The sequence below is a fragment of the Pongo pygmaeus genome, chromosome 15, assembly GCF_028885625.2.
Source record: "Pongo pygmaeus isolate AG05252 chromosome 15, NHGRI_mPonPyg2-v2.0_pri, whole genome shotgun sequence".
In the NCBI taxonomy this organism is placed as follows: domain Eukaryota; kingdom Metazoa; phylum Chordata; class Mammalia; order Primates; family Hominidae; genus Pongo; species Pongo pygmaeus.
Genome location: NC_072388.2, coordinates 84,644,363 through 84,656,851, shown reverse-complemented (window position 1 = coordinate 84,656,851; position 12,489 = coordinate 84,644,363).

Below are 12,489 nucleotides of genomic sequence, written 5' to 3'. Positions count from 1 at the left end.
TTAGCCAGGTGTGGTGGTGCACACCTGTAGTCCCAGCTACTCAGGAGGTTGAGGCAGGAGAATCGCTTGAACCCAGGAGGCAGAGGTTGCAGTGAGCTGAGATCACGCCACTGCACTCCCACCTGGGTGACAGAGAGAGACCCTGTCTCAAAACAAAAAAAAAAGAAAAAGGAGAAAGAAAGAAAGAAAGGAAGGAAGGAAGAAAGAGAAAGAAAAGAAAAGAAAAAAAGAAATACCCTCTGAACTCTCTTATGAGATGTTTTTAGACATTAAAGTGAATCATATGATGGGTTACTCCAATGTTCCTATCACCCTGTTATGGACTGTATATTTATGTGCCCCTAAATTTCATATCTTGACATCCTAGCCCCAAGTGGAATAGTGTTTGAAGATGAGGCCTTTGGGAGGCAATTAATCCATAAGGGTGGAGCCCTCATGATGAGATTAATGACCTAACAAAAAGAGACAGGAGAAAGCCTTCTGAAGGCAGTTGTTTACAACTCAAGAAGAGGAGCATCACCAGACACCAGATCTACAGGCACCTTGATCTTGGACTTCACAGCCTCAAGAATTGGAAGTAATAGATGTTTATTGTTTAAGCCACTCAGTCTATGGTATTTTTGTTACAGCAGTCCAAACTGACTAATATACACCCTATATTTCAGATTCTACAATATGCCAAGGAATTTCTTCCATCTCAACTTCAATTAGTGTGACTCACCATTGAGTCCAGATTTCAGTGAACCAATCCAAAAAGCAAAACAATTATAATCACTCTGAGCTGGTTGGGTAAGCTCATTGCATGCAGGCTCTAGTATATGTACCTGTATTGGATAATATGGCCCAATCTGTTTATGATTTTTCCTACCTGGTGTACCTCCCTTTGAGTCTGTTGCCATACATAGTCCGCAGATTTCTCCTGATAAAAAATAACAAACTATTGCCATTTTTTGTTGTTATTTTAGCCTTTTCTTCCCAGTTTACACTTCATATAAGCCCTACTGAGACATTGGGAACCAACTCTAACTCTAGACTTGGAGGCAGTGAGGTGATCAGAACAAGCTATTTTACATTAGTTACCTCAGGTGAGTTAGTTCTCCCCACAAAGGCAGAATCAACCTTATATAACAGAGATGAAGGAGTTCTACTGGCAAAGAAGGTTCATCGGACTTGGGGGTTCAGTATAGTCAGAATAATTTAAACCTACCTAACATTCCCATTATAATGCTCTGGGTTTCTGATATTTCTCACTTAATGCCCTAATTTTCGCAGAGAAGACCTGGTGAGGGTGTGATTCAAGTGAAATTATATTTCAGCAATAAACAAGATCAGATACTGTGTGCCATTTTTTTTTTCTTTCTTTCTTTTTTTTTTTTTTTTTTTTTTTTGGTCAACAGCAACCTTGAAACTATAAGAAATAAAATAGTGTCGGAGATAATCATAGATGCTCCTTGGACCTCTGACTTGCCTTGAGCCAAGTATTTAAAACTCTGAATTTGTTGTTTTCTTTCTATACATGCTTCAGCCTACCTCACAATTACTATATTTACATTCCCATCATAAAATTCTGAAGCAATCACATTGGTCACCAAAGCCTTGGCTTTAATAGGCTCTTCATTCCAGGTGATCTCAGGTAATAATTTCAGCTGCTGATTTTTTTTTCTCATTGCAAGCCAAAAATTATCAGTGACCCATTATGCATGAGTAAGATTGTCTCTACTTTCAAATTCAGACAGTTTAGGTAGCCAATATCAAATTTATACCTTTAGGTAAGTAGACCCACAATCAGTTTTATTATCAAATACTTAATCCAACAAGATAAAATGCAGGAAATAGAAACTATTCCAGTTATTCAAAGCAGGAGAGGTATTTAATATAAGTATTAGGTGTGCACGAAATCAGTGAATGAATTGGAAAGGGGAGGGGGATAAATCAGGAACTACCTCTTAAACTGTTGCGTCCAAGGACATACTACTGTAGCCCTTATCCAGAAATCAGGTCTCTCCTGCTACTATTCATATCACCTGACTCCACTGAAGGTAGTGACCAGACACTAAAACACTGATTATGGGCACCATGCCTGATGGCCTCTTGGGCTCAAGACTGACATTAGTAAGAAGAGACTTTCCACTTCACTTCTACCTTGAAAATTTTGCACACGTTCCTGTAATTTGTAGAACCTAATTTAGACGTAGAATCCAAACATAAAGGAGTCCAGCAAATGTGATCGATTCTATCCAGAAAGGAAGGTATATAGAAGGAATTGGGAATAACGAATACCAATAAGCCATATCCAGGGAAAAAGCTGACTCTCACAGCTTTCCACCCTGGCATTAAATACCATGCTCTCTTCTTTAGTCTTTGGAGGCTGTTAGGTTTTTAAAAGCCTTCTCTATTGTTAGTTTTCACTTTCGTGGGTTTTCGCAGAAGTAAGTCATAGACTAAATACTTTGTGGAAGGGATTAGAATAATTGCCACCCACATTATGGAGAACTGCACTAGATGTAGTACATGCTTTCTATGCATTTTAACTCATTTAGTACTTCTACCAAATCTACGAGGAAATTATGGCTACAGTTTAAGCAACCTGCCCAAGGTTGCAGGGAAGAAAGGCCAGAAGAAAGTGAGGTCAGGATTTTCATATAGGCGGTTCAACTGTGCAGCCAAAAAGCGTAAGGTAGGATCTGTATTTTAGAAATGTCTGTGTACAACAATTCTCTCAAGCTATTTAAGAGAGTGAATAGGAGGCATTTTCTAATGTTGTGTTTGCCACACTATGTGGCCTGTGTTCTACTCAAGGGGCTCAAATCTCTTTGCAGAGATGCTCAACTCTAATAGCAAAGACTGAACCTGACCAGTGAGAATTTAGCAAATGTATGGAATATTCACAAAGCATATTTATTCAATAGTAAAAAATTGATGGCAGCAAGTAGTTCAGCAGCAAGTAGTTCAATCATGGCACAGAACTTGATGAGAGAACTTAGTCATTATTACTATTATTATTAAATAATTCTGTGTCTCCTAATTTGCTTCAGGCTCCCAGAAGGCTCCCAGTGGCTTTCCTATGAATTAAACAATTAAAGAAAACCCCTCAAGATATTTAATACTTGATATGTATATTGTGATGACCAAAGTTTACTTCCCAAGGAAAGCTTGGTCACGATCTGCATTAAAAAATAATAATTGCGTGATTCTAAATGTAGTCAGCAGTTTGGAAGGATCATTACTCCACTGATTGCCTTACTGTCCTGATAAAATAAACAGTTTTGGAAATAAAGTATTCAGGTTGGCCATTTCCAGATTTCCTTTGCTTTATCTGCAGAAGGAACCACCACAAGCTCATAGCAGAATCCACACTGGTCAAGCAGTTAGATAACAATAACTGTTAAGAATTTCTGCTAGTGGGTTGGGGGCAGTGGCTCACGCATGTAATCCCAGCACTTTGGGAGGCCGAGGCGGGCGGATCACGAGGTCAGGAAATCGAAACCATCCTGGCTAACACGGTGAAACCTCGTCTCTACTAAAAATATAAAAAATTAGCCAGGCGTGGTGGCGGGCGCCTGTAGTCCCAGCTACTCTGGAGGCTGAGGCAGGAGAATGGCATGAACTCGGAAGGTGGAGCTTGCAGTGAGCCGAGATCACGCCGCTGCACTCTGGCCTGGGGGACAGAGCGAGACACTGTCTCAAAAAAAAAAAAAAGAAAAAAAAAAAACAGAAAAAGAAAAAAAAAAAGAATTTTTGCTAGTGAAGCACCATGGTGCGGTGAGGGAAAACAGCCTGATTTGAAATCCTAAGCCCTGTGTTTTCAAAGCTCACTCCATCACTTATTGTAAGAGCTTAGCCAGTCCTTTCTGGGGGCTTCAGTGTTTCCGTCTTTAAAATGGGTAATGCACATAATAATATCAATAGTCTATAAATATAAAGTCTACTAACACACACTCTAATTTTAGCCAAACTCATGAGAGAAAATTCAGCAGCTAACCAAGAAGATTGAGACAAATCAATCATTGCTACCATCATTTGGGCTCACTAAAAAGTAGCAGGAAATGGAAACAAGTCTCAGAATGACTGGTGGGGCCCCTTCTTCTACTTGCATTGTAGAAAGTTAATGTGGTGCCTTGAATGCCTAATAACCTTTAATACTCATCCTCTTTTTGCCCATCCCGGTAAACTACTTTCAAGAAAAGCTGCTTATTTTAAAACCATAAATCACTTCACAAAGAGAATTCAATTCTCTTTTATTCCTGTCAAGATTTTGTCAACTTAACGAGAAGGCGTGCTCATAAACAACTTGCCATCTGGTTAACTGAATTTGTCAAGGAGAAGGAAACAGGGCAATAGTGAATGAGAGTCATCACTTTCCCAGCTTCCAGCCAATCACTGAGAAAACCTGTGGGATCCTGCAGGTATCCTTAAAATAACTGGATTATGAGAAAACATTGTTACAGAATAGAGACTGCCTGCTCTGGAAATTCTTTTGTTTTCAGTTTAGTTTTTATCTATCTGCAAGAGACGACACTTATCCTAATGCACCAATCGTTTTGATTGTCATTTTCTTGGACATTTTTATTTTCAGATAGAGTTGATAAACTTGGTTTCACTGGGCTTCATTCAAACAATTGATTGTTAGCTAACTTTTGTTTGCTTTTTGCACCGTATGTTATTTAATCTTTTATTTTTAGCATATACCAAGGTTATTTGACAATGATAAGAGAAGGGGAAAGATTCAGTACTGGTTAATCAAAATAGGTTTGCAGACATGCAGCAAAATCTAGGCCTCATATATGTTCAGGTGCGTCGTTTAAATTCATGGAATTAGAACATTCAGTGGTTATAACACGAATTAACGTTACTTCGCTCTGCTCAATAAGTAAAGAAATCCCTTGGGCCCAGCCTCACACCTTCACATAATTATAGTTATATTGTTGGAGGAATTCAAGACTTGAGAAGAAGTGTGAAGTAGGCTGTAGCAGGCTGGGTTCCCAAGGAAACGACTCTGAGACAGAGTAGCATACAAGAGGCTTACTTGGGAGGGTTTTTGCAACTGACACCTGTGGAAGGCTAGGAAGAACCAGGACTGGTAGAGGGAGAAGTAAAGCCATGATGAAATCTCAAGGGAAGACTGAACTGAGCCTGCAGCCCATCAGAGCTGATCTGAGCTGGAGTACGATGTCTAAGACTTCCTACCCCAATATCGATCAGTCATCAGGAAGTGTTACCTGGAGAAAAAGACAGAACCATGGGAAAGCACTCTCTCTTCAGCCTGGGTGACAGGCAAGGGCCTAACAGCAAGGCTCTCTGCCAATAGAACCAGAGCACTTCCAAGAACGCCAACCACACAGGCAAACCTTGCTCTCCACAGTGGTGTCTGTCCATTGTAATGGCCCGTGCTCCAAACTCTTCCATTCCTCCTTTCTCTATCCACAATCAGTTGTCCTTTATCCCATTCTCTACCGGTAATTGTTACATTTAGGATAAGCCACCTAGTCCCAGCTTCCATCATAATGGTTACTAAATATTTCACTTCTTGAAAATCTAGGTAATGTGTATACATTTTGTAGTGATGCCTGGTATCAAAAGAATGAGGATAATGGTAGGCATTTCAAGCACAGTGGAGGATGGTGGAGCAGAGTAAGGACAACAGAGAATTTAAATTCCCTTTAAATGACACTACTATATGGGTTCATATAATTAACCCTATTATTACCACTGGTGGGTGATTACAACATGAAAAATTTGCAAGAGTGTGTGCCCTGCCAGCTTTTCCAGAGACATCCACAGAAGCTCCAAAGGAAACTATTATGTTTCAAATCTTCCTTTAAGACAAGTGATAGATGGCAGGAATGGTGGATCCACCCTCAAAGCTACATCAATCCTGATCACATGAGAAGGCACCCTTCTCTGTCTGAGATATTCATGGAAGAGCAGACTGGGGGATATTTGCTGTCATTGCAGGAGCATGGAAAATCACTTAGTTCTACCAGGAGTGACAGACAATTGTGGAAGGAGAGAATATTGAATGGAGTTAATGTAACAAAGCAACTGTATGTACTAGACACTGTGCTAGTAACTTTAAATGAGTCCTCACACCAACATTATGGTAGGTGTTTTTGTTATACCTTTTAAAAAATATGAAACCAAATATTAAAGAGGTGAAGTTTTTTGACTAGAGAACACAGCAGGTAAGTGAATGAGTCAATATTTGAACACCAAAGCTAATCCTTTTCCTAACACGTCTATGCCATGGTGATTCTTAAATGACTTTTAATTACTGCAGTTTAATTTTCTAATACTGAGAGGGATAATATTTTCAACTACTTGTTAATGCTTTAATAACTTCTTGGTCCAGAGGAAAATTTTTTATAGTTTATAAATTACACTTGATTAGTTAAGCTTGTACCCATGCCAGAAAAGATTTGTATGTGTAAAATGTGTATACATTTATCTACACAAAACATGTTGCTTATTTTTCCCTAAAAATGTATGTTACACCAGCATTTACTTGCCCACTTTGATTATTGTTTTGTAAAATGTGTTTTTTTATTTTTTGTTTTGTTTTGCCTGTTAGAATGTTAGTTTCTTTCTTTTTTTTTTTTTTTTTTTGTTTTGTTTTGGAGACGAAGTCTCACTCTGTCGCCCAGGCTGGAATGCAGTGGCGCGATCTCAGCTCACTGCAACCTCCGCCTCCCAGGTTCAAGCAATTCTGCTGCCTCAGCCTCCTGAGTAGCTGGGATTACAGGCGCCTGCCACCATACCCTGCTAATTTTTGTATTTTTAGTAAGGGCGGACTTTCACCATGTTGGCCAAGCTAGTCTCAAACTCCTGACCTCAAATAAATAATGCACCCACCTTAGCCTCCAAAAGTGCTGGGATTATAGGCGTGAGCCACCACACCCGGCCCAGAATGTTCGTAATTTCATATAAACATTTTATTTGCCTTTCTTTTTCTTTTCCTGAAGATGGTTTGTTGCTTACTTTTCAGTTTATACTGGCTTTTTAAAACTGATTTCCTTTAGAGTAATTCTTTCAATAGTGACAGCTATATTTACTGAAATAAAATGTTTCAAACATGTCTCGAAGTTTGAATTTCTGTCACTAAAGAAAATTAGTTAAGATTAATAAGAATGTGTTTTTTTTTGTTTGTTTTTTTCCGAAGATGACTTCACCTTTGATTTTCCTACATTTAGGCAATGTTAGTGATGTTCTTTAAACTGTCATGTAGAATTTCAATGTTTGCAATACAAATACCATTAAATATTTTTATTATAGTTACTTTGATAAATTCTTTTAAAAATACTATTTTGGTCCTTTATAGAGGTAGCATAATATTTAAAACTAACTTTAAAAAAATAATTATTTTACTAATCTGGTTGCATTTTATTAAATTCCCTTTACAGAATTAATGAACTTTTAAAGATTTCATAACAAAGAACTAATTAGTGAGAAGCATAAATAACAGCTTATGAAAGAATAGATAATGATACCTTAATCTGAGTCCCTTATGAGAAGCATAAATAACAGCTTATGAAAGAATAGATAATGATACCTTAATCTGAGTCCCAAGGACCACTTTCCAATTACACAATTACAAGCCATTAATTTAAAATATCAATCATTAGACTATTATCAATTATTGGAAATGTGTATTATATAAACATTATATAAACATCTTTAATAAAGCAATGTTGATTATATTCAGGTGTACGATGTGATGAAATCCAGCTAGTGTTCACTGGCAGATATTCTTAGGTAACCGCTTTAAAGGCTAAACATTTTGAAATGAACATTTCATTGTTACCTGGTAAGTAGTGGTTTTATAAAAGTATTGAAGGTCTGGGAAAGAAGAATTTCCTAATTATTCTAAAAAGTTGTCATCTTTCTTTTTTTTAAACCATAATTGTACATTTGTTCAAGATTCAGATAAAAGTGGCAGGGATCGGGGTTAAAATCTGTTCTATTCCATCAAAAAAAACCACATTTATTATTTAATATTTGCTAGCTATTCTCATAATTCTTTTTCTGTCAAATATTATGGTTTAATAGCTGTTATATAAAGGCTTGAAAACATAAAATATTTAATATTTTAAGAAACAATATTTTATACAATTTTTATCGTAGGACACTATCTTTGATAATTTTTACTTAAATAAAGTGTTTCATTAATAGTCTATTTAGTAATATAGTTTGCATTTCATTGTTTTGAGGGAGAAGTGATTGCACTAATGAGTTTTGTTTTCACTTGCTTCTCTTTCTATTCCTTTGTAATTTTTCAGCCATAATGGGTTTGAATATATGCCAACCACTGAAGTGAAGATGATATAAGTTATCTCAACAAATCTTTAAAAGTATTAGTACCTCATTTCGTATATGAGGAAACTGAGGCTTAGGGACATTAAATAATATCACACAGATACAAAGTCACAGTTCTTTGTGATTCTGTAGCTCCTGATTTTAGTGGTTATGCATGTTGCTTCCCAAACATATCAAGTTTAAGGTTATTATAACTAATGATAAACATGTTAGTCTTTATACTTAAGTCAATGAAACTGAGTGTTTATATGTTTTCTTTATCTATCCTATTCGCATCTTCCTGAATTTTAAAAGCACACAGAACACAAATCAGTCCAATGAACTAAATCTAAACTACATAGAAAATGAACAAGCGTAAAACAGAATTTAAGGGTCAAAATAACTTGGGAGATCAACTCAATTTCTGTGCTTTTGACTATAAGAAACAAGCCAGAGGGAGAAGTATTCTTATCCAAGATATAAAGGAGATTTGAGTTATATAGTCCAACTTTTTGCACATTAATTCCATACATTTTCAGAAAGTAGCTGACATTTATTGAGCATTTTATATGTGTCAGGCACTGTGCAGTATGGTTACTGTTGAGGTGGGTGTTGTTTTTAACCCATGTACAGATGAGAAAATTGAAGCATAAACATGCCCAAGGACCAAGGTTAGTATGAGCCAGGATTTGAGTTTAGCTGTAGACAGCATTGGACTCAGAATTTAAAAGATTCATCATGTTTTCATAATATAGCTTCCCATCCAATAGGCTACAGCCTTACAGACATTGTTGCTCTCTATTAGATATAATTGGCCTCCATTACAAAACAGCTCACTTCCTGCTTCCTCCTTACTTCAGATACACTAGTAAAGCATGCTGTATTCCAACTAATGAGGGCAGATATGTAAAATACTTAACAATAGGATAGCTGAGGCCTACCAATCAAAACAGACACTAGTCCAAACAGAATAGAGACTGGCAGTAGACCACAGGAATGCCAGTACCCATTGATACTTGCCAAATAACTGTCCTGAAACCAATGAAGTCATGCAGTCAAGGACTGAGAAAGTATATTTCCCCCATCATCAAATATCTGAACTTCTGCATTTATTGAGCAAGGAAAGACATAAATAGAAAGGAAAATAATGCTAATACAGACCATAGTGAGTGAATTGCTTTGAGACTATTAACTACCACAAAGTGTACAGGAAGAAAACAACATGACCCAGCTGAAGAGGATGCATGCCTGTTAATAACAACCAGGTTACAAACTTAATAATGATATGGATTGCAAAAAGTAACTGCATGACAGGTGGTAGACTACTGCACCTGCATTGCAGAGACATTAAAATATTCTTCCATGTGACTGCTACCATCCCCACTATCAGCAAACCAAGTGTGGATTTAGATGCCGTAATTGGTGGTGTACTAGCATCAAATAAAACTGTGTCTTACTAGAAATTATAGATTTCGGAAAGAGAATATCAGAAATTTATTACTTTTTGTTTTGTTTTCTATTGTTTTTGAGACAGGGTCTTGCTCAGTTGCCTAAGCTGGAGTGCAGTAGCACAATCAGAGCTCAATGTAACCTTGATCTCCTGGGCTCAAGTGACCCTCCTGCTTCAGCCTCCCAAGTAGCTGGGACTATAGGCATATGCCACCACACCTGGCTAATTTTTATTTTATTTTGTTTTAGAGATGGGGTCTCACTGCATTGCCCAGGCTGGTCTGGAAATCCTGACCTCAAGCAATCCTCCCACCTTGTCCTCCCAAGTACTGCGATTATAGGCACGAGCCACTGTGCTCAGCTTATCTTGATTTTGTTTTTGGTATTTTCATTTCCAATGCCTTCCGAATGCTCATTCCTGGGGCTCTTTTGACATCCACATATTCTGAATTAATTTTCAGCAATAACCACATCTATGTGTACTCTACCAACCAGATAGAATATATGCTACATTATAAAGAAGTCTGTTCTCTTTCTGTTCAACAATGTTGTTCAATGATCCCACTCACCATGAGAAAAAAGGCCTGCCATAGTTGTGCGTTATCCCGTGGCACCTCATCTTCCCAACTTTTTCCCCCAGAAAGAATACAGAATAATGAAAACCTTTCTGACAGACTCATCTTGATAACGGCTGTGCAAATTATTGAGTGTTATGAGGAATTCTGTATGCTAATTACCTTTAAATAGATCATCTCTACATGTAATTCTTACCCCAATACACAAGAAATTTGATTTTCATCATAAAAAGGTGGCAATTTGTCACCATGTGCTTGTGAATTACATCTGCATGAAAAACACACGGTGTTTCATGTCATTTATTCAATGTATACTCAGTACCAGATACTCTGTCAACTACTATACATGCCTTTAATTCTGACAACCACCATATGTGTTAGACATCATTGTCCCCATTTTAGGAAAAGTACACTGATAACCGTAAAGTGCAAGTTATTGCCAAGGCCAGTTGGCAGGTCAGTGGTTGAAGCAGGATTCCAAAGTAAGTCAGCTTGATTTCAAACTGATTTCTAATAACTACCACTCTCCACTCCCTTCTTTAAGAGCATATCATTTCTAGGAAAGACTATTCTCATGGCAATAACCAAGATAGCACAATGTGAACCTTTAAATGATATATGCTCTATTTTTATATGGGATATGACACAGTGAACAATGACTGTCTTTTTTAATTTTGCTAATGCAAATGGAAAAAAAATCTCTGCTTTTCACATGTGAAGAATTCATTTTGACTAGCAGACTGTCGAAACGTTTAACTTTGTATCTACTTGTGCTTTGTGGACTTTTCATGATGGCGATATTTTGTTGCAAGGTGAATTTTTTTTTTTTTTTTTTTTTTTTTTTGAGTCTCACTCTGTCACCAGGCTGGAGTGCAATGGCAGGATCTCGGCTCAATGCAACCTCCACCTCCTGGGTTCAAGCAATTCTCCTGCCTCAGCCTCCTGAGTAGCTGAGACTACAGGCACGCACCACCAAGCCCGGCTAATTTTTTGTATGTTTAGTAGAGACAGGGTTTCACCATGTTGGCCAGGATGGTCTTGATTTCTTGACCTCATGATCTGCCCACCTCGGCCTCCCAAAGTGCTGGGATTACAGGTGTGAGCCACCCCGCCTGGCCTTAAGGTGATTTTTAAAGATACCTCTTTGTATGCTTTTCTGCAAGCTGGTTCAGTTTTGAGTTTGTCTGTAATATACAAAAAGGATGTTCTTGGCTGGGCGCAGTGGCTCACACCTGTAATCCCAGCACTTTGGGAGGCCTAGGTGGGTGGATCACCTGAGGTCAGGAGTTCAAGACCAGCCTGGCCTGTGGCAAAACCCATCTCTACTAAAAATACAAAAAATCAGCCAGGCATGGTGCACACGCCTGTAGTCCCAGCTACGCAGGAGGCTGAGGCAGGAGAATTGCTTGAACCCGGGAAGCAGAGGTTGCAGTGAGCCAAGCTTGTGCCACTGCACTCCAACCTGGTGATAGAGTGAGACTCCAACTCAAAAAAATAAAATAAAATAAAAAGATGTTCTTCAGATCTTTTTAATTGTTATCTCAGCACACCCTATGAATGTAGACATGCTGACTCCATCTAAAGCTTTCAAATCGGATGCATGGCCACCAAATAATCATAAAAACAAAATTTCTTTTAAAAATGTTGATGAGTAATCAAGAGATTTTAAGGAAAATATATATGTTTGTTTGTTCTTGTAAAATGCATACTGTGGTGTTTGAGCAAGGCTAATTTTGCACAAGTCAGAACTCCACAGCTCTTTCTGGGGCTATTAATAAAAGAGCCATCTGGCCATAAGCTACTGACAGAGTGGCTCTTCCCCTGTAGCTGGGCAACTACCAGGGCCTGGGCATGGCTCTTAACACTGGACGAGATACAACAATTTACAGAATATGTTTTCTGTTTCCAGGGGCCCCATTGTATAGGCATGAAGCAGACTCACAAAAAATTACAATATATAGGTGCTAAAAAGAAAAGTATTTTAAAGTTATATTAACTGCACAAAGGGGTCAGATAATTGGCAGGTGTGATTCCAGCAGCTTTGGAAGAGAGGCCTTTGACTTGCATCTTAAAGGACAAATATGTCATCAGGCAAAGGGGAATGTCATAGGATGAAAGACCTTGGGCACATATATAGTGGTTTGAAGGAGCTTGAGATCCCCGGAAGATAAACTGA